The sequence below is a fragment of the Stomoxys calcitrans genome, chromosome 2 (genome assembly GCF_963082655.1).
Source record: "Stomoxys calcitrans chromosome 2, idStoCalc2.1, whole genome shotgun sequence".
NCBI lineage: Eukaryota > Metazoa > Arthropoda > Insecta > Diptera > Muscidae > Stomoxys > Stomoxys calcitrans.
The window spans coordinates 129,755,644-129,762,429 of record NC_081553.1 but is presented as its reverse complement, the minus strand read 5'-3'; positions in this window follow the sequence as shown (position 1 = coordinate 129,762,429).

Genomic DNA, 6,786 nt, shown 5'->3' with positions numbered 1-6,786 from the left:
CCATCAATTGCCACATCCAGATTGGGCGGCATTGTCACCCGATTCCTACCAACATGATTAACATGATTAACTGGCCTAATTAAAGTTATTGTTATTTTTCCCCTCTGCTATGCAGACGATGTTATAATACTTCGAAGGGGTAAGGATTCGAACGAGCTATGCAGAAGGGCCGAAAGGCTCTTGCATATGGCATATGACTGGACTAGACCCAGAAGTCGCAATGTTAACAGAGAGAAGACTGAAATATGCCTCTTCACGAGGAAGATGAAGGTGGGCCAATTTAACGCACCACATTTTCTCAATAAAACGATTTCGATATCTGACAAGGTCAAATACTTAGGTGTGATCTTGGACAGGAAACTGAATTAGAAGTGTCACATTCAGGAGCGTACTGAGAAGGTTCACAGATGTCTGGAGAGGTTTCCGATCGGATACCTGAGATGAACCATGAAGTCGAGTGCGAGGCATTGCTGCCATCGGCTCAGTCTTGGATTGACGGAACCCTAGTATTGCCATCTGGAAGATCATGATACACGGATGGATCAAAGCTAGATGACAGAGCGGGCCTAGGGGTTTACATTGCGAACCCAGGGACTGAGATCTATTTTAGACTGCTTGACCATAATACGGTCCTGCAGGCGGAGATCCGAGCGATCACGGAATGCCTGAAGTGGTGTGGTGTTTACGCGAGGACGTCGAGTGTGAACATATTTACCGACAGTAAAATTGGCATAAGGGCAATAAACCGGACAGTAAACAGGCTATAAGGGTAACAACAACCAGGACGGTAAGGTCACGAACAGTCTTGCAGTGTAAGAAGGAGATTAACGCCTTCTCTGAGAATGGCAAAATTCGCATCGTTTGGGTGCCGGGCTATAAGGGAATAAGGGGGAAATGAAAGGGCAGACGATTTGGCGGTGAAGGCCAGAGGACTGCCGTCAATAAACTTGGTTAACCTTTCGGGTCGACGCAGTCCGAGTTAAGGGAGTGGGCGACGAATGCGCATGCAACATTGTGAAACAGCGAAACGATCGGTAGGACGGCGAAAATCCTATGGGGGATCCAGATCGTGAGAAGACGAGGCTATTACTGAAGGGAAGTAAGAAGGAGGTCAGTATAGCAATTGGTATCATAACGGGACACATAGGACTACGAGCTTACTTATGTAAAATTGTTGCGGTAAATGATATCATGTGTAGGGTATACGGGGAAGATGATGAGACGTTGGAGCATTTCCTTTGTCATTGCCCGGCTTTCGCATCTAACAGATACCGGCACTTAGATGGAGACACAATACATTGAAAACAATTAAGGATTTTGCAAGTAGCACGGAATTCCTAACTTAAAATTTTCTTTTTAGAGGTTACTTTATAGTTTTTAGAGCGCACGATTAGTAGTATTCTTCGCTTTATTTCAAAACTGGTATCATCCGATTCGGTTACGGTGGTGTCGAGGTAGTTGCTGACTATCTCAAAGTTGAGGTTCTCAACTTTCTTCATTTTCTTCATCTGATCTGGATTGATACCACCATTTCGTTTTATCTCCATTTACTGCCAGACCCATTATCACTGATTCTCTCTCGATTCTTTCAAAGGCTGCAGTTACTACTTCCGGTGACCGACCTATATTGGCGATGTCGTCGGCATAGGCGAGTAGCATTTTTTTCTTGTGATTAGTGTGCCATATCTATTCACATCTGCATCTCCTATAATCTTCTCCAGCAGGATATTAAAGAGATAACACAATAAGTTGTCTCCTTTCTTTTGTACGGCACATAGTATGCTGAGGTTCCAATCATCGGGTATGTGTTATTCTAGCCAGATCGAGCAGACAAGCTGATGCATATTTCAGCGGGCAACCCGTCGGCTCCTGCTACTTGGACCTCATTCTGACTAGGAAATAAACATTCTATACCGTCATCAGTGATTTGTTTTGGGGTATCCTCTTCACCGCCATTGGAGGACATTAGCAGCTTGGTGAAATGTTATTTCCATATCCTCCTTCCAATTACCAGATTTCCTTCTTTGCCTCTTCTTTGCCATCCATCGCTTTGATGTTTGTTTCTTTGCTAGAATTTCCGGACTTCATCTGAATTCACATCTTTCCGATTCCTTCTTCTTTCTGCGGAATAAACGTTTCTCCTCTCTGCTTTTCTCCCGATACCTCTCCTTCATCTGGCGCATTACTACTGATTGCAGGGTTGCTCTGTATTACATATTCTTGGCTTCAGTAGCATATCGACACTCCTGGTTGTACTATGGGTTTCTTGGGGGAGGCTTCTGGTACCCAAATAGGGATTTCGCGGCATTTTCCATGCAGTGGGCAATGGCTTGCCACTGCGCCATTATATCATCGGGACAAGGAGTGCTATCAGCAAGCAGCTGGATCAGTCGAGTGGAGTATGCTATTGCTATCTGTTGTGTTTGCAGCTTTTCAATGTCCAGCTTACACGCAGTGTCAGATCTAACTTTTCTCGCCATGCTCAAACGGGTGCGAATCTTTGCTCCAACAAGGTAATGATCCGAATTTATGTTTGCTCCTCGGATCGATCGTACATTTTGATATAGCTGCCATATAAACCGTTCAGGGGTCGTGACTTCTTGAATCTCTAGAGGGAGCAATTCTCTTCCGATTTGAAATTTTGAACGTAGTGTTTTGGTATCACTTTCAACAACTGTATTTAGTATGATTCAAATCGGTTTATAATTAGGTATATCTGACATATAAACCGATCTTGGATCTTGATTTCTTGAGCCAATAGAGCGCGCAATTCTCATCCGATTTAGCTGAAATTTCGCATGAGGTGTTTTGTTATGACTTCCAATAATTGTGCTTAGTATCGGTACATAACTTTATATAGCTGCCATATAAACCGATCTGGTATCTTGACTTCTTGAGCCCTAGAAGGCGCAATTCTCATCCAATTTCGAAGAAATTTTGTATAACGGCTTCTCTCATGACCTTCAACATACGTATCTAATATGGTCTGAATCGATCAATAGCTTGATACAGCTCCCTTATAAACCGGTCTCCCGATTTTGCTTCTTGTATTTGATCAGTTCGCTGGATGTCGTACTCTTTATCATGGTGTCCACAATATGTTCCATGGTTTTGAGTAGAAAGGACATAAGGCTTATGGGTCTATAGGTGTTTGGTGTTACATAACTTGCTTTGCCGGGCTTGGGTATAAACACCCCCCTTGCCTCCTGCCAGGCTTTCCGAGTATATCCAAGTCCTAGGCACGCTGTGAAAATTTTTGCCAGACGAGGTGCCAGATAGTCTGTCTCTTTCTGTAATAACGCCGGAAATATTCCATCAGGTCCGGGTGACTTAAATGGTTTGAAGCTCCTCAAGGATTCCTTCACCATAAATTCTATCATTATAAACCTTCGATCAACGTCATTATTCCAAGATTCCGGTGTCTCCGTGAGTACCTTTGTATCCTGTGGAAAATGGGTTTTCATCAAAAGTCTCAACATGTCCTCCGTTGTCTCTGCCCCACTCCCATGTCGTCTACTAAAGTTTCAGTTTGGACTTGGGTTTTTGAGAGAAACTTTTTTATCTTGGCGGCATCATTAACGCTATCGACCTGTTCGCAGAAAAGCTTCCAGGAGGCACTTTTGCAGCTCTGGTAATCTTAATGTATTACTTGAGAATTTTCAACTTTGTCGATTGAACTCGAGCGTCATTCTGTGTTGTCATCAGCGTTACCGTTGAAAATTTTCAAATAGTGGCACAAAAAGGAGTAACAAAAAACAAAAGCATACAATAAACCTTCTGTTTTTTACATAACTACCATGAAAAACTTGTTGAAATTGTCCAAAATTTGGCACAATATTTTTCATAAAAAATAAAAATAAAACGTGTATAACAAAAACAAACAATTCGTTTTTTTTTTATAAATAACATAAAAAGGTGTATAAAACACAAGTTCGGTCAATCCGAATCTTAGATTCCCACCACCGTAAATCAATCCTACGTTTTTGACCAAGAATTTTTGGAATCAAAAAGCCGGACGAACGGACTTCGCAAAATCGATCAACGATCTACAGAACATGTATTTGTAGGATTTAAAATAAATGTTTTGCGAGTTGCGGTGTTGGGTATTTAAATACTTAAGTGATATATTTCACAAACATAAAAAAACTCTTTTTTTTGTCCAGTTACTCTCGTTCAGCTCAAAAATTTTACATTTTTGGAAAAATTGAACATTTATATGCGATTTGTTGGACGACAAACAATAGATAATCGCCACATAGTTGTATTTTTGAACAAGTGGCACAAATAGATGGAAAATTGGCGCAAAAATGTTAAAAGTATGGCATTTAGTAACAAAATAAATAAGTAGCACACAAGTGGCATCGCCCAAAAAAAAGTGTCAAATTTGATACTGAAGTGGCACAAATGTATCGCTGGTTGCCATGCGTAAAGTACGGGTTTTAGGTCCGATAGTTAAAAATTGTTTATCTTTTGCGCTTTGCTTTTTTAATGAACAATGGATTTTATTGTAAGTTTTCACGTCTTAATACCTTTTTCTTTGTATGCTGATTTTTTAGCATATAATTGCTTCTCTGGAAATACACAACAATTTGTTATTTCTGCGTCTACCAGCATGGTACAATTAAAGGTTAGCGTCATGGCACAATTAATAGGTAGGGTCATTAGCACAACAACAAAAACTCTTCCCCCAAAGAACCTACCTTGAGTGCCGTAAATTGAAATGTCAACGTGGTTTTAGAAATAAACTTTGTTTTACAACTTATCTTCTTCATATGTGAAAATTTAGTAAAATATCACAGCTGTGTTAGCAAGCCTTTGACATTTAGAATTACTACAAAATCAAAACAAAAATAAAAACAATTGTACTCAGCTGTAGGCAAGACCTCACCTTATAAGTACATCCTGAGGTAGCGTCATTAGCCCAACAACAAAAATATACCCCTAACGAAACCATCTTGAGAGGCAAATGCCGTAAATTGAAATGTCAACGTGGTTTTACAACTCATCTTCTTCATATGTGTTTTACATTTTATTTTCCTCATTAAAACTATAAAAATAAAAAAAAAATTTTCACAGAATACTCTGATACTAATTCGTTTTTCACAGTTGAAAACACATTTTTCACGGTTACTCTTCTGAAACATTAAAAAATCTCAATGAAAACATAATACTTTAAGACATTTTTTATAAGTAATAGCTGGTACTATGTTCGTTTTTCGCGACATTTTTTCGTGATTACTTTTTTTAGATAATACAATTTGAAGGAAAATAACTTGCTGATTTTACTCAGTAAGACATTCTCTCATTACTTATGAAAAAATCTTCATAAAAATATTATTTTATCATTGAGATTTTCAAAAAAGTAACCGTGTATAATACCAACCTTTATAAGGGAATATCCTACTGAATAAAATCAACAAGTTTTTTTTTGTTTCAAAATCTATTATTCAAAAAAAAAAAATTAATCACGAAAAAATGTTACGAAAAATGAACATTGTACCAGCCATTAACCACCAGAATATTTATACAATCAATTGTAACTGGAGAATGAGAAACCTGGCCTAATGGCTAGTACTATGTTAATTTTTCACCGTCGAAAACCCATGTTTTTCGCGATTACTTTTGTGAATACTACACAAATAACAATGATAACATAAAATTTTCATTAAAATTTTATCATAAGTAATGAAGGAATGTACTACTGAATGAAATCAGCAAGTTTTTTTGCTTTAAAATCTATTATATAAAAAAAGTAATCGCCGAAAAATATCGCGGAAAGCGAATATGGTACCAGTCGATTAATGCCGATTACTTTTTATAGATAATAGATTTTGAAGCAAAAAAATCCTAATCTCATTCCGTAAGACATTCCCTCAATCATCATTATTTTCGTGATGTTTCAAAAAAGTGGCTTTCAAACGGTGAAAAACGAGCATAGTACCAGCAATTACATCGATTTTTGATTTTCTTTGATTATATTTAATTTTCCATATTCTTCTTCCCTTTACTTAAGTGGTGTTTTATTTACCCACTAAGCGGATTTTCTCGCTTATTTTGTATGGGAGAAAATGCTTACTATTCGACATGGTTTATCACATGACATAACTACCAGGTAGTGTACCGTAATTAGCACAATTTTTTTTCGCGAAGTGCACTATCTGTCAACGAGATTTGGTTGTGTGCGTGTATTATAGTTAAGAACCGTACATTCACAAGCAACGGAAAATGGCGCGAACTAGTAACATACTCAAAATTAAAGTTGCACTAATCACTGATTTTGACAGATAGTGGACTCAATATTTTGTTGGGCAACTGCCACTACCATTAAGTGAATATACATCTTGCACGTCGGCATCAATCCTTCCTCTGTAGGAGTTGAGGCGGCTGCATCTGCCGGATCGTAATTGAGCCAGAACTACTCTGGTTTGCCGGGGGAGGTCAATTTCTTTAAGTGCAATGGGAGGCGGTCGTTCTCCAAGGACTTTATTCACCCGGTAGCTATTTGCGGCATCTGCTTATGTGTCTGCATGAATGTTGTCTAGACCCGCGCTGAACCTCACGCTCTAGATCATGTAATTTACCTTAAGGCTTCTGGGCGTTGAATATTTATCCACAAGATGATGATTTGGATGGTCTCTGCGATAACAGCCCAAAAGGTATTGCTTAGACAGCATGTAGTTATGTCTTCGCACTGGTAGGATCATTGTCTCCTGATGGAGGAGGTCCTCATGAGAACTGAGGAGAGGGCCCGTCGCAGGTCGGAGGACGGCATAATGCACTTCGCGA